At 35.0% G+C, this 23,278-nt stretch overlaps 1 protein-coding gene and 1 non-coding gene across 3 annotated transcripts in view; both read right to left on the reverse strand.

The window, feature by feature from the left end:
• Positions 1-23,278, reverse strand: part of SPAG16 (sperm associated antigen 16) — a 1,004,062-nt gene that overhangs the window by 108,921 nt on the left and 871,863 nt on the right. The gene's annotated exons all lie outside the window — the stretch shown is intronic.
• On the reverse strand, positions 20,457-20,560 carry LOC128772783 (small nucleolar RNA U13). The gene has a single exon (XR_008416935.1). It is a non-coding gene; the product is annotated as a small nucleolar RNA U13 (small nucleolar RNA).

The raw sequence follows: 23,278 nt of genomic DNA on the forward strand, positions 1-23,278 counted from the left end.
GTTTGCCTCTTCTTCAGATTCGGTTCTGGAAATACCTATGACAGGAACTCTCTGCGAGTCCAGTAAGTCTAGTCAGTGTACTTTGAAGGCAAGATGCCTGTTCTTACCTCTGCCTACCCCACTTGCAGACTTTAAAATACTACCCTGCTACATTAGATCTGGTCTAAATTCTGAGCTGCCACGGAGCCTGATAAATAGTCCACAAGTGCAGCTTCTGGGAGAGTCAATGAGATTATTTGAGGAGTGGGGTCAGGGAAGTGAATCAAATCTTCCATTATTTCTTAAGTTAAAAGTCTTGTTCTCTAACATTTGTTGTTTCCTGCTTCTGTGAGTAGAATAATGATTCCTCCAAGTATGGCAGATCAATCATAATCGGCACAGAAGTACGTATTCTCAGGTGCCATGTTATTGCATGCATCAGATATTTCCAGATTTGTGGCAAGTAGTAGTCGCCTGTCAGATGCTGATAAATCCTGGGATCTGATAATGTCTTACAGCCTAAATGTCTTCTAAAAGAAACACATGCCTAGTAATTAAGAAATATACCCAAATTATATGAATCAATCACCATCCTCCCTCAAAAACTTTCTAATTCTTTTTCTCTGACAGAACTCTGATTTTGTCCAGATGCTTAGAGGCTTTGTGTTTCAGGGGAAATGAAGGTTGGAAACTCCAAGCCAATTGTGGTAATTCCATTTTCTTGACAGTGATTGGTTTAGACAAGGACATGTGATATAATTCTGACTAATGATCTGTAAGGGGAAATCTATTGGGGAGAGTGGGAACGTTTTCCTCAACTCTGAAAATGATAGCTAGGCAGAGATTTGCCACTTTTTTTTTCTTCCCACTCTTGCACACAATGCCAGGAAACAGTGATACTAGAAAAGGAAAGTCAATGGAATGAGGGAGAGCGGGAATTCTGACGTTGTGAAACTGATGAATTAACTGACTCTGTAACTTCCCTACCTCTGGTCTACTTGTATTGTGAATTAATAAACCCCTTGTTTACATCACTTTAATAGTAACCACTGGGATAGTTGGGGTCTAAACATCTAAACTGTTCTAGAAATGTACTAATATGGGTTTGGAAATCTTCCATCTTAAGTGACTGACAGGCATCTCTCAGAAAGGAGAATGAGTCAAGAGTTGTGCTCACTTCATTTGGGAGACCCATTGTTCAGTTCACACTGTAATGGTTATATTTCTGGACTTGGAACATCTTTGATATTATAACATAGTCTGTTTTCAATGAAGCATGTGCTCAAATTACTTTTTATGTTAATGTTAATGACTTGTATTTTGTGGCAGGAAAATGAAGTGGAAAGAACGTTAGGGTAGAAGTCAGAACACTTGGATTCTTGTCCTATGTTGAAACAGTCTCTGTGTGACACTGGTCAGAAAATGGACCGTACTTGGATGTAGTTTTCTCAACAGCTAAGTCAGAGGGCTACACTTGAAGATCTCTAATGGAGTTCTGGCTCTAATTTTCTACAGTATGAGCATACTTTCAATTTACATCCAGTAATCAGGAGCAGGATCTACAACTTGGGGTGTTTCTAACAAGGGGATGTTCTTTCTAGACTTTCTACTTTTTTGTTGCATTATCTATCCATGCTTATTTCATTAAGTTCTGTTAATAATCTGATGAGAGCTCTTTTATTAATTAGTTTGGATTGCAGTGCTTCCTGTACAAGGTCTGGAAAAATCAGGCCTACTGACCATTTGGTGAAATGCTAGATATAGCAGATGTAAGCTTGAAGGTAAGAACAAGAAGAATGGTTAAGATGTGGGCAGAATATCAGCTGCTTTTCAAGTTATTGGAAGAGAGTCAGCTATGAGAATTTATATTATGTAACACTAATATAATCTTGAGACAAAATATCCAGTTGAACAATTAAAGAAAACTATTTTTATTCATTTATTTAAGATTGAGGGTCTAGAATGGGGTTTAGAGTTACATAAGTTAATGTAGGAAATATTTCCTTAAATATTTTTTTAATTCAAATTTCAGAGCCTACAAAAGTGGGGGTGAGGAGGAGAGATTTCTTCACAGTGACAGCCTTCAACTTTCATTACTGGTCCTTGTTAAAAAAAAAAAAAAAAAAAGTCCCAAAAGTGCTAGTAGCAAAGCAGGCAAGAATAACAGTTTGTCATTGAATAGTAGCATGATAAGCAAGGGACTCCATCCCTAAATGAAAATTAGGATCCATAGTCAGGTACCTGATGATGAGGTTAAGAGAGTCCTTTGTTCAGCAGCCCATGGATGAGCCAGAATGCCCTCCCATCTCAGTCAAACTGCTTTTTATGTTATCTCTGACACTGGCTGCCTTTGCTAATAGGATTACTGCTGTGTTGCATTTCTAGTGCGCTGTTTTGCTTTATTGCAACTGTGCACAATAGACTACCTACAGAGGCACTCATTAAGCCACTTGGGATTCATAAGCTGGAAAGAAAATCTTCTTAAAAGAAAAAAAGAAGGTCAGAAGGGAACATGGTCACCAAGGTGACCAAGGCTAGTATAATAAAGAAGCTGGCTATACAGAAGACTACAAAATCAGTACAATCACCTCTTTGTTATTAATGCTCTGTGAAAAAACAAGCTAGTGAAGATAAATGACAAAACATTTCCAATCTTGTTTCATTCATCATCATCATTCAGTTAGAAGCCAGAAGTCCACAAAGTCTTGAAAAGTACATTTCCATATTTAAGTGTAAACAGGCAAAACCAATAAGAGAAATATTTATGCATGATTTGGTAAGAAGAAAAAAATATATATTTACCTCAAGATAACCACATTGTCTCCCTAGATGGCCTTAGATTCAACATGAAATCACTCATGCTTTTACTCCTATTTGGAGGGCAATGGAGAACCTTTTTAATTTTCTAAACTGAGGTTGCGACAACTGAACCAACAAAAGGAAATAATAGTCTCTAAATCAGCTTAATGTGTTTAATAATAAATACAACTATTCACAAATTCAACAGCAAGCTTGTTTTTCAGAAATGTTGTTAACAGGTGGAAAGATGGGGGGTATAGGGCTGTATTCTTTGGTGTCTGCACAAAAGAAGCTACTCAAGATGGCAGTACCATTATCCTATCTCCTGACTGCTCCCACTGCTGCCTGCCCATGTACTGATGCTCCCCTCACTCCACTTTTAAATCTTCCTTTCTTGCTACTGAAAAACAGTGGGAAAAGATAGATGAAGTGAGGAATTGTGACTGGGAGATGATGGGCTCTGGAGCCTCCATCCACACAATTTTCCTTTAGGGTCCGCTCACAGTGTTACATCTTTTTTTTTTTTTTTAATGTTTATTTATTTATTTTGAGAGGAGGGGAGTGGCAGAGGGGGAGGGGGAGAGAATCCCAAGTAGGCTCTGTGCTGTCAGGGTGAAGCCGCGGGGCTGCATCTCAGGAACTGAACCGTGAGATCATGACCTGAGCCAAAACGAAGAGTTGGATGCTTAACCAGCTGAGCCACCCAGGCACCCCTCCCTCTTTTTAAAATCACATTCTGTTCAACCTTCTTCACTATACATCAGGATAACACAGTAGCTACTTTCTTGCTTTATAATGATATTCATTGTTTATTCCTCTTTCTGCATGCATGAATTTCCTATTGAAACAGCTCTCATGATACCCTTCTGCTCCACTGTTAGTTTTCTGGATGTTTCAGGTCTTCCATAATGTGAACCCAACCCAACACAACTATCATTTCCAAACATTTCCTAGCTCATCCCAACATGTGCCTCCTCTGGCTCAGTCAAATCTCTCTGGGTCTCCTGACCATTTCTTGTTCAGGTCTTCATTATGCTATTCCACTGCAATGGAATTTCTCTTCTTCCCACTTGAAGTTATCCTAAAAGCAGCCATCCTTCCAAATTCAACAAGATATTCAAGAAGATATGAAGTATCTTACTCAAGGTTTCACTAGTAAGTGTTAGAGGTTAGATTAAAGTCCAGAGACACTCTCTAGTCTTGAGTCTGTGCACCTGACTTAAATAAGTATTAAAACTAAAAATTCAAAATTGAACTTTAGGATTTTAGCCATATTTTAGAATTTGGGAGACAAATAAGTCAGCACTTAGTGTAAACTTAAGACTTCCCAAAACAATTTTAGAAATCCCAAATGAATAAGTATAACTCAATATTAATAAGGTCATCCATAAATTCTTACATTATGTAACTATTAACATAAATGGAACTTAAGAAGAAAAAATATTTAAAATATGTGAAAAATATTATTCATAGAATAGTATTGATTGCATTATTAAGGAAATGTAATCCAAGGCAAAATAGTTAACGTACTTATTTGTAGAAAGGAAATAAAATTACTTGAGCAAGTATTTGCTAATATTCAATCTATCCATTTATTATATAATAAAGTGGAATGTTAGTCATGTAATGTTGAGCCACAGGAAAAGTTGTAATACATTAAAAGTTATCAGGCCTAGATAAAAATATAACAACTCAAGTAGACAAATCAATAATGTCATTATGAGACAGATTTAAAATTGTTAGCGCATAGAGATATATTTAAATTAACAATAATCTCTTTACTTAAAAATTGTTATAGGTAGCTTAATAAAGGCAGAGATCATTGCCTAATAATATAGAAAAGCAAAAAAAAATTTGGAAAAAAAAAACAGAAACAAACCTTAATCATATATCATGAAGTTCTTAAAAAAACAACAAGAACAACAGAAAAAACAATTAAATGGGGTGGTGGTGTCTGGGTGGCTCAGTCAGTTGGGCGTCCCAATCTTGGTTTCAGCTCAGGTCCTAATCTCATGGTTTTCAACATCGAGGTCTGTGTGCTGACAGTGCGGAGCCTGCTTGGGATTCTCTCTCTCTCTGCCTCTCTCTCTGCCCCTCTCAAACTCCTGCTCCTGTTCTTTCTCTCTCCCTCCCAAAATAAATAAATAAACATTAAAAAAACCCACATTAAATGATATATTGCCATTTCTTGGTCATTAGCCCAGTATGGAATTCACATTTGACTGCTCATTTCAGGAATTTTATTTTGGAAATAAACAAAAAGTTCCTGGAAAAGAATCATAGATAGAGGAATTGGAAAAAAAGATCATGTGAAACAATAAAAAAGAAAAATTATTTCATTTGGAGACCTTTTAAACTAGTGAATGTTAGGGATAATCATCAGGAATAATGAAAAACTTTTCAAAATAGCTAATATTTATGGAACTCTTACACACCAAAGCTGTCACCTGCCTTATTTAAGCTTTACAACAAGGTTAAGTTTGGCATAACATTTCTCAATTTTACTAAAAATAAAATGACATTTTAGAGAAGTTTTCCCAAATATATCCAAATAAATAAAATGTAATTGAATTCTGGGAATCCTTTGACAGATGATAAGAGAAAGATCTAGGAGAAAGAAGCCCTTAAAATTACATAACAAGTGATTTAAAATTCACAAAGTTTTTTTCTTTTTTCAGGAATGCACATACTACTCTTAGTTTGTATAGCAAGTGTATATTGCACCATTCACAAATATTAGTGGTGATTCATTTTCTTGAGGATGACACTAATGTAGACATGTGATAGATTCAATTTACTTAAAGTAAATATTTGGTTTGACTTATCTTTTTTTTTAAATATATTTTGTTTAGTTAAAAACATTTTAACGACAGTTTAGTCATTTAAAATTATGTAATAAGATATTTATAGGTAGTTTTATTTGTTTATTTATTTTCTGTAATCATGGTTTTTTTTATACTAAGTGATTTTTTTTTGGAAAAAAAGAAAAAAAAAAGGTTGCTTCCATTTTCCACTTCACTTTGACAGTGATTAGCCCTGACTTGAATGCTTTGTCAGCAGGATCTGTCCCAACAGAAACGAAATGAGGTAATTTGCCTGAAAGCAAGAAATGCAAAGACTGTACAGAAATAGGGTCCTAATTATATTCCACTGTAGAAAACCTTTTGGTTAGAGTAACTGAATGATACTTCTGAAAAATAAGTATAAATCACTTTTATTGTAAGGATAGATTGCTGTTCAAGTCAAATAATAACCCAATGTCTTGGGCTCTCCATACATAAGGTGATAAAAGATCATTAGTGTGGATGATCAAATTTCTAGAAATCAAATCAATGCAGCTCACTAGGCTAGGACACACGGAGGGAGGCCAGTATATAGATTTCTGTCCATGAGAATTGAGACTTATAAGAGGATTAACCTAACCGGAAATGTCCTAGTCCTACCCTAAACAAATATGAAATGCAGAAACCTACGCTAAAGACTCAAAGGCAGGCCCTTGTACACCTTAAGGATACAACTAAACTTACCCAGGATGAAAATTATTTTCTCCATAGCCATTTGGATTCAAGTTATTAAAAGGATATAATGAGTTATCTTTATCTCTGCATGAAACCAAAGTACACATTAGTGCAGCAGGTGAATTTAGCAAGTGGTATTCAAATGCATAAATTGAGGCAGAATACATTTCTAAAAATCACTAACGTACCCGGGGAGGGCATTTCTTTTGTTTTTAACTTGGAAGCCTCTGACACACAATTTTCAGTTCGGATTTGGGAGATTTATCATAACTGTTAAAAGATATGATTCACATCATTAAACATGATCATTTTCATCATAAAGGAAATGATTCACATACTAAAACCCATGCAAAATATTTTTTCTTTGAATAATTTAACTTATTAGTATGGAAATACTTTTATTCTTGAAAGTTTACAATTCTTAATTTTTAAATATACACCATTGGTATTAATCTTTCTTGTGATAATTTCTGTTTCATTCTTTTTAATTAAGAAAAAAAGAAGAGGTATGTGAAGGCAGTTTTCACACTATCTATAAGTATACTATGTAGACTGAGAAGTAGAGTTGTGTATTTCAAGATGTCATTATTTCTTGGAGAAAATCACATCTGAACCTATCTAATTAAAGGGAAACTTTTAGAAAGATAAATTAACTGAAGATGGCTAAGGAAATGGTTTGAGAATGTATTCAAATTGGTTACCCTGGTCTGATATTACATACTTTCTTTTCCAATTAAGGGGAGCTTGGAGAAGGAGGGTATTCAGAATCCCTTAGGGATTGCTTATTGTGGGTAAGATGCAAAAATATATATACTTAAGAAATGCTAGTTGGAAAAGGGCATTTCATTAGAGAATGAAATAAGTTTAGAATTAAAAAAAAACTATATTCCTCATGGTATGGATATGAACAAAAAATTGGTTGTATAATAGAGCATGCATTGATTAAGTAGTTATCACACAGATTCACCAGTCATAAAATGTCCTGCCTACTTTCTCTTCTTGGATGCCAACTGCATGACTCGGCAGAAAGTGATGATGAAAACAGAGATTCTGATCTCATAATTGCAGTGAAGTGGTAGACCAGAGCACTATCTAGCATGGACATGAACTACCTCTTAATGCTAGATCTGGATGCCATCTTTTTATCCTCAGCCTCGCAAGTCAATTAGCCTGATTTCACTATACCCTGTATAGAGAGCACTGAGACCATGACTACAGATCTAGAACTCACAGAGGAATATAGGCACAAGCTTTAGTCTGCAATACACCAAGCATTCTCCTTCCTGTGAGATAATAAAATTAAGTCTGTATTAGAACAGTCATTAATGTTGGTTACATACTCAAGATCTAGCCAGATTTGTAGTTTGACATCAGACGAGCACCTTGGGAAAGACAGTAAGGTTAGACATCAGCATTACTGTGTTTCATTTGACAAACTACCTTTAGGAAAGGGAGATGTATATGCAGGTATGAAGCAGGCTGTTTACAGCCATATAAGGGTGGAATATATATAGCCAAACATCAGGATTTCAGTGGAGTTCCTGTGACTATGTCCACGACTTGCTGTTGACTCAGATCGGGTATCAGCCATAGTCACTGTTGATAGATGACAAGTGAGCAGTAGCAAATTTTGAGTTCAAGGAGACAGGTGATCACAACTTGTCCTAGAGCTAGGTTCTTCCAGAAGTTTAGTTGACATTTCACTGGAAACAATTTAAGCTAATATCTATGAAAATTGGACTTTTTAATTTCTACACACACTGATTTTTCAAGTACGTGACTCAAATCTACTTTCAAAATGTAATTTTCTATTGGTGTTGATGCTTTCATTGAGATGCACTAATGTGAATGCATTTGATTGTAATGATTAGACAGAAAATCAATATTCTAATATATTAGGATTAAAAATAATTCTACCTCAAGTAGATGAATAGATGAAAAGTACTGCAGTCTCGGTAAGCCCATACCCAATTATAGTCTGATCAAGACATGCTGGCAAAAAATACCACTCTGAGAGAATTGATTCCTTTTAAAAAGATTTAATCTTTTTGGATTCATTTAACTGAGAAACATCACTCTTTAAAATGTGAATATATGAAATACAATAATAAATCTGTGAACTGTCAGCATGTATTTTATTTCATGATGCCATTCCTATAATGGGATACAGAAAGAAATCACTGATAAGTTCTTATAATAGAGAAAAGATAAAAGAAACAGAATGTGAAGAGTAGAGTTATTTTTACTTTCAGATACTTTCAGCGCATATACGGATGGAGCTCAATAATCATTCAAAGTCAACATTTCGATGAATACCACAATATGAAGTGGTTTAGAAGGTAACAGCAGACCATGCAATGTGCTGGAATTGCTAAACATGTAAGGAGGAAAGACATGAAAAACTAAGATTTAATCTTTGTGGGTGTAATAGTGGGATTTGGGAAATCTTGTATCAAAATTAATATGTGACTAAAAACACGCTTTGCAAAGGGCTTTATTTATTAATCACTAAGTTCATCTTTCTAGCTTAATTCAGAGCTAATTCAGTAACTCTAAAATAATTAGAAAATACAATCTTTCAAGGCAGTTATAACTCAACTTAAGAGACAAGGGAGATGGCATTCAATAAGGTGATCTACCATTAGCCTATTATGGGGAGCACTAATACTTTCACAGGTGCATCAATCATTTTTAATGTTCTAAAGCATTCAGCCAAGGAACATTAGAACAAGTCACCACTATTATTTAAAAAAACACTCTATTTAGTTTTTATAGTATTATTTGAGGTGTTATGTGGATTTTGGAGAAATAAGCACTAGCATAAACATTTTGAGATCACTGGATATTCTTTGATAAAGAATTATTTGGTAATGAATTTGGACTAGATTAGAGGTACCAACAGACTTTCTTATCCAATGAAGGCATCAGTCACATTCAACCTAATAAATATTTGGCTGGATTTAAAAATTTCTGCTTCTACAGACCTCACCAGAGCATGATCCAGAGCCCTTTGGGGAAGAAAACTCTTCGCTCACTCTTCCTTTATGTTAATTAGTACTACGCCCACCTCCAAAGGAATATGCACTTTAAAAAAAATTCAGCTTTATTGAGGTATAATTGAAAAATAAAATTTAAGATTATTTAAAGTGTATATTGTAGTGATTTGATATACCTATACACTGTGAAAGGATTTCTCCATCTAGTTAATCAACACATCTATCACCTACCTACCTACCTACCTTATTTATTTATTTATTTATTTATTTATTTATTTATTTATTTATATGGAAACATTTAAGTTCTACTTTTCCAGCATATTTCCACTATATAATATAGTATTATCAACTGTAGCTGCTATGTTTTGCATTAGATCCTCAGACCTTATTCATCTTAAGCTGAAAGTTTGTACCATTCTTTTTTCAAGATTGCTTTGGTTATTTGGGGTCTTTTGTTGTTCCATACTAATTTTAGGATTATTTACCCTTTTCTGTGGAAAATTTCATTAAAATTTTGATAGAGATTGAATTGAAACTGCAGGCTGTTTGGAGTAGTATTTAACAATATTAACTCTTCTGGTCCAAGAGTATAAATTATCTTTCCATTTATTTGTGTCTTCAATTTCTTTCATCAACATCTTACAGGTTTCAGAAAATAGATCTTTCACCTCTTTGGTTAAATTTATTGCTAGTATTTAATTCTTTTTTATGCAATTATAAATGGGATTATTTTCTTAATTTCTCTAATAGCTCATTGTAAGTGTGTATAAATGCAACTTATTTTTGTACATTGATTTTATATCTTGCAACTTTACTGAATTCGTTTATTACTTCTAACACTTTTTTGGTGAAGACATTGGGGTTCTCTACATGTAATATCATGCCATATATAAAGAGAGATAGTTTTACTCCCTTTTTTTCCAATATGGATGTCTTTTATTTCTTCGTCTTACCTAATTTCTCTGGCTAGGACCTTCAATACTATGTTAAATGAAGTGGTGAGGGTGGGCACCCTTGTTTTGTTCCTGATCTTAGAGAAAAAGCTTTCAGCTTTCAACCATTACACATGATGTCGGCTGTAGGTTTATCATACACTGCCTTTATCAGGTTTAGGTTTTCTATTTCTTCATAATTCAGTCTTGTTAGGCTGTTTTTTTCAGGAATTTATCCATTTCCTCTAGGTTGTCCAATTTGTTGGTATACAATTATTCATAATAGATTCTTTTCTTGTTTTGTTTTGTTTTGTTTGTAAACATCTTATTTTACATTTATTTATTTTGAGGGAATGAGAGAGAGAGACAGTGGGAGAGACAGAGGGAGAGAGAGAGCATCACAAGCAGGCTCCATGGTTTTAGCATGGAGCCTGACTTGGGGCTCAAATACACAAACCATGAGATCATGACCTGAGCTGCAATCAAGAGTTGGATGCTCAAGTGGCTGAGGCACCCACACACACCCCTTCATAGTAGATTCTTATGATCTTTTGTATTTGCATGATATCAGCTGTAATATCTCCTCTTTCATTTCTAATTTTATTTATTTGAGTCCTGTCTCTTTTTTTTCTTGGTAAGTCTAGCTACACATGTTTACAATCTCCTTCCAGGGAGACAGGGTGACCTGTAGTGCCAGAGGGAGAATATGGAGATGGCATTCTCAGTTTTTAAATATGCAAATAGGCCTCTTTGGGAGAAAATCTGGGACACAGGCATTTCTTTCCTCCTCCTCTGTGCTGAGCCCTGTAGAGATGGCCACAGCATGTCCTGGTAAGACTAATGTTACAGTCTTATGGCTTTCATGGACATAAGCCTTGTTGGCTTTCAGAGTTGAGTGTTTTGGTTGCCCATCCCTCAGGTGAAAGTCTTAAAAGTTGGGGTGCTAGATGTGGGGTCCAAACCTTTCAGATATCGGAGAAGCTGGGAGCTGTGAGTTCCTTTTTGATTTTATGTTGCTGTGCTAGGGGGTATGGTTTATGGTAAGAATGCATTTCAGTCTTTCTTACCTGCTTCCATGTGGTTATTTGGTCATTAGCTTAATGTATAGGAATTACTCAGCTAGGTTTTGGATTTTTTCAGAGGGAATTGCTGTGTGTGCAGCTGTAGTTTTGGTGTATCTGGAAGGAAGTGAGTTCAGGAGCCTGCTAAAGTCACTATTGTACATTAAAATGCAAAAAGCTCTTTTTTTTTTTTTTAAAGTAGACAAAAGCAAAAGGATCAGAGTGCTCCTAAGAGTCTGTGGCTGTGTGCTAAGTGCCGGGGAGTTAAAGAAGCATAAAACAGAGACCCCATCCTCAAGGTGTGTATTATTTAATACATACACAGTCTGGTAATTAGAATCAATAATTAACATCCCAGACCATATAACTGAGTGCTAGATGTGGTGTACAGACTTCAGTGCTGTGGAAAAGTCACAGGAAAAGGGAATCAAATTAAAGGCAAACTTCAGAGATAAGTTAATTAAACTGGGTTTTGGAGGACTGATAAAATTCATCAAAACAAAGGGGAGAAGTAAAAGCAATATGACATAAAATAATGAGGCCTTATTAGTGACATGGAAGGGCCTTTTGGTGTTCCGATGCATGGAGCAGACTCTTTCAGGGGACATCCACTACCAGATATAACCCCTGAAGAAAGGAGGTTGCTATATGAAGCTATGGACATTCATTAATATCCCTATGTATATATGTATGGTGTTTATTGCTACATGTCTGTAGGTCTCCTTACTGATGAGCTCAAATCAATAAAATACGTTTTGAGTATTAATCATTGTTTTCATAACAACATTGTAATGAATGATTCTAATGTGTTTTATTTAATAAATTATAGATTTTATTGCTCCCTTTTTTGCATTAGTTTTTTGTTTATAATATTAATTTCTTAATGTCATATTTTTTTAAATTAAATTCAGAGTGCTATTGTAGAAATAGGCAGCATTGGAATTATCACAAATGAGAGAGAAATTGACTAAATATCTTTATTCTTAGTGCCACAGTGGTATATGAGTACTTAAAGCAATTTGCTCATTAAACAGAAACTACTGGAGCAGCAAAAATCCTGCCAATATCAGCAGAAACTATTAGTTTGGAATGTAACCTTTCCTCTCAAGTTTAGCTAAAGTGTCAAACATTTTTTTTTAAAAAAGCTAATTTTACATGTTTTAAAAGTGGTTAAGAACATTATCTCAGAGTTTATCCTGCTCCACAACTTAGTATATTTTCCTTGGTTTACTCATCTGTAAAATGGAGATAGTAAAAGCACCAAACTTAAAAGTTTTTGTGACAATTAAAGGAGCTAGAATATGTAATGTATTTAGAAGTGGCTGATGTATTTTAAAGGAGTGAAAATATATAAGTTGTTATAGAGTGCTAATTTGTGGCAGGCATATATTTATCACCCTATAAGTGTTTGTTATTTTTTGTTGTTGCTATTATTATTAAGCCATATATTAACAAGAAAAAAAGAGTCCTTACACTTTCAAGAAAAATGATTCATACATATAATTATGATAATAATGCAACAAAATAACTTATGTAGGTAAGACAAACAAATTATCCAGTTAGGAAACCAGAGTAAAATCAATTTAGTGACAGAAGACTGGCAATCACTGGAATCATTAATAATAATTAATAATCACCCAGCATATATTTTTGTGCTTTTTCTAAACTGTATATTTTTTCCATACCACAAATATTTTAGAATATTGGTTGGTGTTGTCTATATATCTCGTACTGAGTTACTGAGTCAGTATCTGATGTAGATAATAACTCCTATCATTATTTCATCAGAACCTGCTGTGATCCTTTTTGTCTCCTCTCAAATAATCTGTCAGTCCATGCAGACTTTTTTCAACCTATTTAGAAAATCCATTATGCCACCATATATAACATATCAAGTTGAAGTGGCCTGCATTATGTCTCATGTAGAATTTTAGAGTAGATATTATGAGACTTGAATTTTGGTTCCAACTCTGCCACTAATTATTCTTTAGATTTTAACCTAGGCATTTAAATTGGATTCACATTTGGCCTTCATATCATGAGGTGATAGCCTACAAGAGTTCTGTGATCCTTTTAAGCTCTAAAATGTTGAAGGTAAGTTTGTAGAAAAAATAAATATGAGAATTAAACAATTATCTCTCTTTAAGTCCTTAGTCAAAATGAAGAATATATCTGGTAAACCACTTCCTGTTAGATAAGTAGCCAAGGTAACTTGGAAACCACACAATTACAATATAAAAGCTCCTCTGCATTTAGAAGGAATGAACAACATAATGTCTAAACATGAACATTTTGTAAAATACATTAACTTCATGGAATATTAAATTAACAGAATAAAAAATTAGAAACAAAACCCACTAGTATTCATTTGTGTATGGTCTAAGAAAGTGGTCCAGTTTCATTCTTTTGCATGTTGCTGTACAGTTTTCCCACTACCACTTATTGAAGAGACTGTCTTTTTTTCTATTGGATATTCTTTCCTGCTTTGTTAAAGATTAGTTTACCATATAATTGTGGATCCATGTCTGCATTTTCTATTCTGCTTCATTGATTGATGTGTGTGTGTTTGTGCCAGTCTGATACTGTCTTGATGACTACAGCTTTGTAAGATAGCTTGGGCTCCAGAATTGTGATGATGCCTCCAGGTTTGGTTTGGTGTCTCAGTATTGCTTTGGCTATTTGGGGTCTTTTGTGGTACCATAAAAATGTAGAATTATTTTCTATAGCTCTTAAAAATGCTGGTGGTATTTTGATAGAGATTACATTAAATGTATAGATTGCTTTGGGTAGTATACATATTTTAACAATATTTATTTTTCCAATCCATGAGCATGGAATGTTTCTTCCATTTCTTTGTGACACCTTCAATTTCTTTTATAAGTATTCTATAGTTCTTTTTTCTCCTGGTTAGGTTTATTCCTGGGTATCTTATGGTTTTTGGTACAGTTGTAAATAGGATCAGTTCCTTGATTTCTCTTTCTGCTCTTTTATTATTGGTGTATAGACAGGCAATGGATTTCTGTACATTGATTTTATAGCCTGCAACTTTACTGAATGTATGTATCAGTTCTAGCAATTTTTTGGTGGAGTCTTTTGGATTTTATACAGAGTATCATGTTATCTGCAAACAGTGAAAGTTTAACTTCTTCCTTCCTGATTTGGATGCCTTTTATTTCTTTGTCTGATTTTTGAGGCTAGGACGTCCAGTACCATGTTAAATAGCAATAGTGAGAGTGGACATCCCTGTCTTGTTCCTCACTGTAGTGGAAACGCTCTCAGTTTTCCCTCGTTCAAGATGATATTAGCTGTGGGTCTTTTGTATATGGACTTTGTGATGTTGAGGTATATTTACTCTATCCCTACTTTGTTGAAGGTATTTATCCCTCAACAACAAATGGATGCCGTGTTTTGTCACATGTGTTTTCTGCATCTATTGAGGAATCATATGGCTCTTATCCTTTCTTTTATTAATGTAACGTATCACATCGATTGATTTGAGAATATTGAACCACCTCATCAGCCCAGGAATAAATCCTAATTGATCATGGTGAGTGATTCTTTTAATGTACTGTTGGATTTAATTTGCTAGTATCTTGTTGAGAATTTTTGCATCTATGTTCATCAGGGGTATTGACTTGTAGATCTCCTTTTTACTGGATTCTTTGTCTGGTTTTGGAATCAAGGTAATGCTAGACTCATAGAATAACTTTGGAAGTTTACCTTCCATTTCTATATTTTTGGAACAGTTTGTAAAGCATAGATATTAACTCTTCTTTAAATGTCTGGTAGAATTCCCCTGGGAAGCCATCTGGCCCTGGATTTTTATCTGTTGGGAGAATTTTGATTATTGATTCAATTTCTTTGTTGGTTATGGGTCTGTTCAGATTTTCTATTTCTTCCTGTTTCAGTTTTGGTAGTTTGTATGTTTCTGGGAATTTATCCATTTATTCCAGATTACCCAATTTGTTGCCATACAATTTTCATAATATTCTCTCAAGATTGTATTTCTGTGGTGTGGGTTGTGATCTCTCCTCTGTCATTCATGATGTTTTTTATTTGGGTCCTTTCTCTGACTAGGGGACCATCAATTTTATTAATTCTTTCAGAGAACCAGCTTAGTTTCATTGATCTGCCTTACTGGGTTTTGTTTGTTTGTTTCTATGTCATTTATTTCTGCTCTAATTTTTATTATTTCCCTTCTTCTCCTGGGTTTAGGCTTTATTTGCTGTTCCTTTTCTAGCTCCTTTAAGTATAAGTTAGGTTGTGTATTTGAGAGCTTTCTTGCTTCTTGAGGTAAGCCTGTATTGCTATATATATCCTCCTTGCTGCACCCCAAAGGTTCTGGACTGTAGTGTTTTAATTTTCATTTGCTTCCATGTATTTTTTTAAATTTCTTCTTTAATTTCCTGGTTAACCCATTCATTCTTTAGTAGAATGCTCTTTAACCTCCATGTATTTTTGGTCTTTTCAAAATTTTTCTTGTGGTTGACTTCAAGTTTCATAGGATTGTTGAAAATATACATGGTATGATCTCAATCTTTTTGTATTTGTTGAGGCCTCATGTGTGATCCAGTACATGATCTATTGTGGAGAATGCCCCATGTGCACTAAAAAAGAATGTGTATTCTGCTGCTTTAGGATGACACATTCTGAATATATCTGTTAGGTAATCTGATCCAGGGTGTCATTCAAAACCGTTGTTACCTTTTGGTTTTCTGCTTAGATGATCTGTCCATTGTTGTAAATGAGGTGTCAAGGTCTCCTACTAGTATTATATTGTTATCAATGAGTTTCTTTATGTTTGCTATTACTTGATTTATATATTTGGATATTTCCAAGTTAGGGCATAAATATTTAAAATTGTTAGATCCTCTTATTGGATAGATCCCTTTATTATGATATAGTACCCTTTTTTATCTCTTGTTAAAGTCTTTGGTTTAAAATCTAGTTTGTCTGATATAAGTATGGCTACTCCAGCTTTCTTTTGATGTCTATAGCATGATAGATGGTTCTCCATCACCTCACTTTCAGTCTTCAGGTGTCTCTAGGTCTAAAATGAGTCTCTTCAACGTGGATGGAACTGGAGAGTGTGATGCTAAGTGAAATAAGCCATACAGAGAAAGACAGATACCATATGTTTTCACTCTTATGTGGATCCTGAGAAACTTAACAGAAACCCATGGGGGAGGGGAAGGAAAAAAAAAAAGAGGTTAGAGTGGGAGAGAGCCAAAGCATAAGAGACTCTTAAAAACTGAGAACAAACTGAGGGTTGATAGGGGGTGGGAGGGAGGGGAGGGTGGGTGATGGGTATTGAGGAGGACACCTTTTGGGATGAGCACTGGGTGTTGTATGGAAACCAATTTGACAATAAATTTCATGTATTGAAAAATATAAAATAAAATTAAAATAAAATAAAATAAAATAAAATAAAAAAGAGTCTCTTCTAGGCAGCATATGCATGGGTATTTTTTTTTTATCCATTCTGATGTCCTATGTCTTTTAATTGGAGAATTTAGTCCATTCACATTCAGAGTTATTATTGACAGTTATGAATTTAGTCCCATTGTATTACCTATAAAAAGTCAGTGCTTCTGGAGATTTTCTCTGTTCTTTACTTGTCTTTGTTGCTTTTGGTTTTTCTTTCCCACTCAAATAATCTCCTTTAATATTCATACAGGGCTGGTTTAGGTGTCACAAACTCTACTTTTTGTTTGTCTAGGAAACTATCTCTCCTATTCTGAATGACAACCTTGTTGGATAAAGTATTTTTGGCTGTATATTTTTCCCACTTAGCACATTGAATAATCATGCCACTCCCTTCTGGCCTGCCAGGTTTCTGTGGAAAGATGTTCTGTAATGTGATTTGTCTTCCCTTGCAGTTTAGAGATTCTTTCCTTTGCTTCTTTCAGGATTTTTTCCTTATCTCTGTATTTTGCAATGATATGTTTTGACATAGGCTGACTTTTGTTGATCAGTTTTGAGGGGAGTTCTTTGTGCCTCCTGGATTTGGATATCTGTTTCCTTCCCAGATTAGGAAAATTTTCAGCTTTAATTTATTCAAACAAACCTTCTGCCCCCTTTTCCCTCTCTTTTTCCTCTGGGATTCCTATGATACAAATGTTATTATGCTTTATGGAGTTGCTGAGTTCTCTAAGTCTACATTAGCCATCCAATATTTTTCTTTCCCTCTTCTTTTTAACTTCATTATTTTCCATAATTTTATCTTCTATACCACTTATTCATTCTGCTTCTCCCATCCATGTAGTCATTACATTCAGTTGTTTTTGCATTTTGGTTAAAGTATTTTTTTTTTTTTTTTGAGCTGACTAGTTTTTAGGTCCTTTGTCTCTGTGGTGAGGGACTTCCTGGCATCTTCTATGCCTTTCACAAACCCAGCTAGTATCCTTATAATTATTGTTTTAAATTCTGGTTCAGACATGTTACTTATATCTGTTTTGATTTGCTCCCTGGCTGTAGCCTCTTCTTGTTCTTTAATTCCTCTGTCTTGGCATTTTATCCAGGTCTCTGTCTTTGTGTGTTAGGAAAGCCTGTGTCTGGTCCTATTTCCACTAGAGCATTCTATGATCAGCTGACCTGGTGTATGCAAGGGTTTGTACTGGTCTTTGGGGGAGGTGCCTGCTCTTGTCTGGCTCCAATCACACATCCCAAATAAAAAAGGCACCTGCAGAGTGCATGGGGGTGGGGCTTGGTGTAAGAGGCTCAAACCTACACTGTGTGTGCTATGTGGATCACTAAAGTGTGTCCTTGCTGATGGGAGGGGTGAAATATTGCGATGGCCTGCTCTAGTCCCCAGAGATAGGAGTTCATGCCTGCCATTATTCAGGAAGCACTCATAGAAGAGTGAATAACCTCTCTTCTTGTGTCCCAGGCATACATCAGATCTCTGTTCTCACCCTATCAGTGTCCAAGCTGTCTCTCCTCCTGGCAGTTCAGTAATCCTGTGTTTTATCTCAGGTGCATGGCTGGGTTTCAAAACCAAATTTCAGGGACCTGGCATGATGGGGACCCACACTTATCCTCTATGGAGGGTCTTGCCTCACTCTGTCTGGTGCCAGTTTGTCCAAGAAAAGCAGTTACACAACTGCACAGGGGCTTGGATTTTATGGTAAAGCATAGCAAAAAGCTGGTGTCCAGGTTATCTGTCCTCAGCAGGTGTCTCTACTTCTATGTTTATGAATGTGGGAGCTCACTGGGGCCTGCTGACTCTTTTGTCCCCAAGAGGCAATGTCACCTCTCCCAAATGCACTCCAAGAAGGGGAACTTCTCTCCTAGTGCGACTCAGGGAATCCTCAGAGTATGCTGTCCTCTCCCGGGCCTATGGCCTCCTCCATGGGAGCATCAATGAGCCTGCCAGGCTTGACCCTGGCAATGGTGCTGACTTCAACAACTTCAAACTTCCAGCTCTGCAGCTTGTAAAAATGCAATAATCATCCCATCTTGTTTTCCCAGTCAATGGTTTTGGCAAAGTGTTTTTCTTGTGCAATCTCCTGCATGCTGCTTTCCCTCTCTCCCCTCTCTCCCCTCTCTCTCCTTTCTGTGATCCGGGCTCCCTCCTCTCCATAGCACCTGTGATTATTTCCTCCCCCAAATCATGTCTCTGTACCTCCTACATTCCATGATGTGACCCCTTTTCTCCCTCTAGTTGTGCAATTTGTCCTCTCAGTCCTCAGATTTCCTGCTTGTTCAGAATGATTTGATAATTATCTAGCTGTATTCAAGTGACGAGGCAAACATAAAGTCCTACTATTCCATCACCTTAACTCCACCTAGCCTTATATCCTTTCTTCTATTCATTTTAAGTTTAATTCTCATGTCTTCTGGATTCTTAAAGTGAAAGCTGGGGTTGTTAATTTGAGCGATTTTTGTCTTTTGTAATATCATTTTGTGCTATAAATTCCTCTCAAAGTTCTGCTTTAGTGGCATTCAATAGCTTTTGATATGTTTGTTTTTCACTGTCATTCATTTCAAAGTACTTTATTATTTCCCTTTTGGATTCCTTGAACCATGGATTATTTGCCTTCCAAATATTTGGGAACTGAATGAGTTATAATTTAATTCCATTTCAGTCAGTGAAATACTTTGTATGACTTGAATCATTTAAAAATCATTGAGATTTGGAGAGCCAGGGTGGCTCCGCTGGTTGAGCATCTGACTATAGATTTCATCTCAGGTCATGAACTCGTGGTGATGAGATGGAGTCCTACTTTAGGCTCCGTGCTGGGTGTGGGGCCTTCTTGGGATTCTCTCTCCCTTTCTCTCTGCCCCTCCTATGCTCATGCACACACACACACACTCTCTCTTTCAAATAAAATAAGGTAAATTAAAATAGAATAAATAAAATCATTGAAACTTATTTTTGTTGCCCAAGATGTGATCTATCTTACATGCTTCATCTACACTTGAAATGAATATGGATTATGCTGTTTAGAGTTTGAGTATTCTGTAAAGATCAATTGGGTCAAGTTGGTTGGTACCGTTCAGGTCTCCTATGTCTTTATTGTGTTTCTATCTGGCAATTCTGGTTCTGTTATTCAGAAAAGCATATTTATCTTTCCAAATATAATTGTGGATTTATATTTATCAGCTTTTGCGCCATGTATTTTGAAGCTATATGATTCAGTTTAAAAACATTTAGGATTATAATGTTTTTTAAAAATTACTTATTAACAGATTTTATTTGTTAACATTATTATAAAGTGACATGATGCTATATTTTGAAAGCTACTTTGTCTGACATTAATGTTACCAGCATTCTTTTGATTAGTGTTAGCATGGTTTATCCTTTTCCAACTATTTACTTTTAATGATTTGCATCTCTAAGTTTTCTTATATATAGAATATAATTTCGTCCTTTTTTATTTTTTATTTTTTTATTTTATTTATTTTTTTAATGTTTATTTATTTTTGACAGAGAAAGAGAGAGCAAGAGCATGAGTGGGGGAGGGGCTGAGACACACACACACACACACACACACACACACACACAGAATCCGAAGCAGGCTCCAGGCTCTGAGCTGTCAGCACAGAGCCTGACGCAGGGCTCGAACTCACAGACCATGAGATCATGACCTCAACTGACTTGGGCCACCCAAGCACCCCTAGTTTCGGCCTTTTTAAAATTCAATCTTATAATCACTGATTTTTTTTTCACGTCAGATGGGTAATGTGCTGACATCGTAACAAGATATAAGGGTGCCACATATCACACAACATCATGAACACCCAATCATCATGCTTATGAACTACAAAAGGATCTATAATCACTGATTTTTAATTGTATTGAGACCATTTGTGTTTAATGTGATTATTGATATGTCAGGCTTAAGTCTATAAACTTATTTGCTTTCTATCTTACTATCTGCTTTTCATTCCCCTTGTCATTTTTTCTTCCTTCTTTTAAATTAATTAAATATCTGTTATGTTTATATTTTATTTCCTTTGCTGGCTTATTCTAAAACTGTTTGTTGTTTTGGGGATGCTTTAGGATTTAACACTTACACATATAGTATAAAAACCTTACAATTCTCTTGGCCTTTACATTATTATTGTCACACATTTTCTTCATATGCATGTTCTGTATCCCACAATACACTGTTTTACTTTGTCCTTAGGTCCTAAAATGGAATACCAAGAAAAAAATCTTACATATTTACTTTATAGTTGCCATTACTGGTGCTATTTCTTTCTTTTTTATGTATATATATCCTATCTTCTATCATTTCCATTATGTATAATGGAAAAAGTCATTACTTTGCTTTCAATTTTGAGGATATTTTTTAACACTCTAAAGATGTTTCTCCAGTGTCTCCTCACACCATTTCTGACAATAAGTTTTCTATAATCCTTAATTGTGTTTCCCTTTACATAATATGGGTTTTTTTTTCTGCTTTAAAATGTTCTCTTTATCAGGAACACTTTGATATGATATGCACTGGTGTAGTTTTGTGTTTGGAGTACACTGATTTGTTGGTCATCATATTTTGAAAATTTTTGGACATTATTTCTTCAAATATGTTTTGCTTTCCCTACATTTCTTTTAGGGGCTCCAAATACATGTACATTATACTACTTGAAAGTTGTCTCAGATCTCAATGATGCCTTGGTCAACAAATTCTCTTTTCTGTTTGTGTGTCATTTGGGACAATTCTATTGCTATGTCTTTGGTTTCAATATACTTTTCTTTTGCCATATATAAATTTTCATTAATCCCATCCAGTTGATTTTTCACCTTAGAAATTGTAGTTTTTATATCTAGCATTTTGATTTGGGTCTCTCGTAAAGCTTCTGTGTATCTGCCTAACATTTTGAACATATGGTTGCACAATAAGTTTTTAATTTTATTAATGTTTATATACTTTTGAAAAAGGGGGAGGGGCTTCAGGAGGGGCAGAGAGAGACGAAGACACAGAATCTGAAGAAGGCTCCAGGCTCTGAGCTCTCAGCACAGAGCCCAATCCAGGGCTCGAACTCATGAGCCATAAGATCATGACTTGAGCCAAAGTCATATGCTCAACCAGCTGAGCCACCCAGGCACCCCTCACAATAGGTTTTTAAATCTCTGCTACTTCTAACATCTGTGTCAGTTCTATGTTGGTTTCAGTTGATTTTTTTTCCTCCTAATAGTAGGTGTGCTTTTGTGCTTCTTTTTATGTCTGGTTATCTTTGATAAGAAAGCTAGACATTGTGAATATTACCTTCTTAAGTGTTAGACATTAAAATATTCTTGTAAATATTCTTAAGCTTTGTTCTGGGATGTAATTAAGTCACTTGGAAATAATTTAATCTTTTTGGTTCCTGATTTTAATATTTATTAATCTGAATCAGAGCAGCATTTAGTCTAGTTCTAATTATTCCTTACCACTGAAGCAAATCCTCCTAAATGCCCTACTTAATGCTCCATGGATTTTGAGATTTTCCAGTGTGACTGGTAGAAACAGGTGTTATTAACTCTGTGTGCATATTGGCAACACTTAAATTTTCTCAGACGACTCCTTTGCCTCATATTGTTTCCTCACATGAACTGCTTTCTCAATTCTTTGATGAATGCTTACCCTGTGCAAATTTCTGGGGTTCTCTGTATATCTATCTATCTCCTCTTCAGAACTGTATTCTGTGAATTCTGAAAGCCTTGATATTCCTAAATTCACTTCCATATCCTGACCTTACAGAATTCACCAAGTTCCATCTAGGCTCTTCTTCTTTGAGTTGTGAACTAAAAACTTGCACAGGGTAATAAGTTAATGCAAATGTAGGGATCACTTTGTTTATTATTTCTCTGGGATCACTGTACTTCATTGCTCAATGTCCAGTGTCTTGAAAATCTTTGTGCCGTACATTTTGTCTGTATGTTGTTGGTGTTGTTATAGTTATTATTTCAGGCAGGAGCATAAATTCAATCACTGTTTCTCTATCTTAGTTGGAAAGGTAAGTCAAATACAACTCTCAAAACAAGAACTATGCAAAAGTGCATAAAATATGATACAGAAAAAAGTAGTGTTTAAATGAATTGCTCACAATAATTCTCATAATCACGGTTCCACATTTGGGTCAAAATGTAGCATTTTCTCACTAGTTGATAAATTTTGTTTCCTGAAGTTTGAAATGACACTGTTTCAAACTTAAATTCTAGGTTAAAACAGAAACATTCAAAGAAATTAAAATAAATTATTTTATTTGAAAAATGGGATTTGTATGTATGAATTTTAGCAAAACCTCAAATAAAGTATGAACTTAGTAGAAAATAATTGAAAGTTGAAAATTTTCATCTTTGCCTCTTTTTGGTTCCTCAATTTATTTATCAAAGAATAAGCTTCACCCAAAGATGGTGCTTCTTAGGAAAATACCAAGTTCTGTAAGTTATTTAGATAATTTTATATTTTCATTACATCTAGAAAAACTATCAGTATCACCTTAGCTGATTTTACTGATACAATCTATCTTTTCTCTAAAATTTATTTTGAGAGAAAGAGAAA

This window comes from Panthera pardus, unplaced genomic scaffold (genome assembly GCF_024362965.1).
Source record: "Panthera pardus isolate Hobbes unplaced genomic scaffold, ASM2436296v1 HiC_scaffold_10, whole genome shotgun sequence".
Taxonomy (NCBI): domain Eukaryota; kingdom Metazoa; phylum Chordata; class Mammalia; order Carnivora; family Felidae; genus Panthera; species Panthera pardus.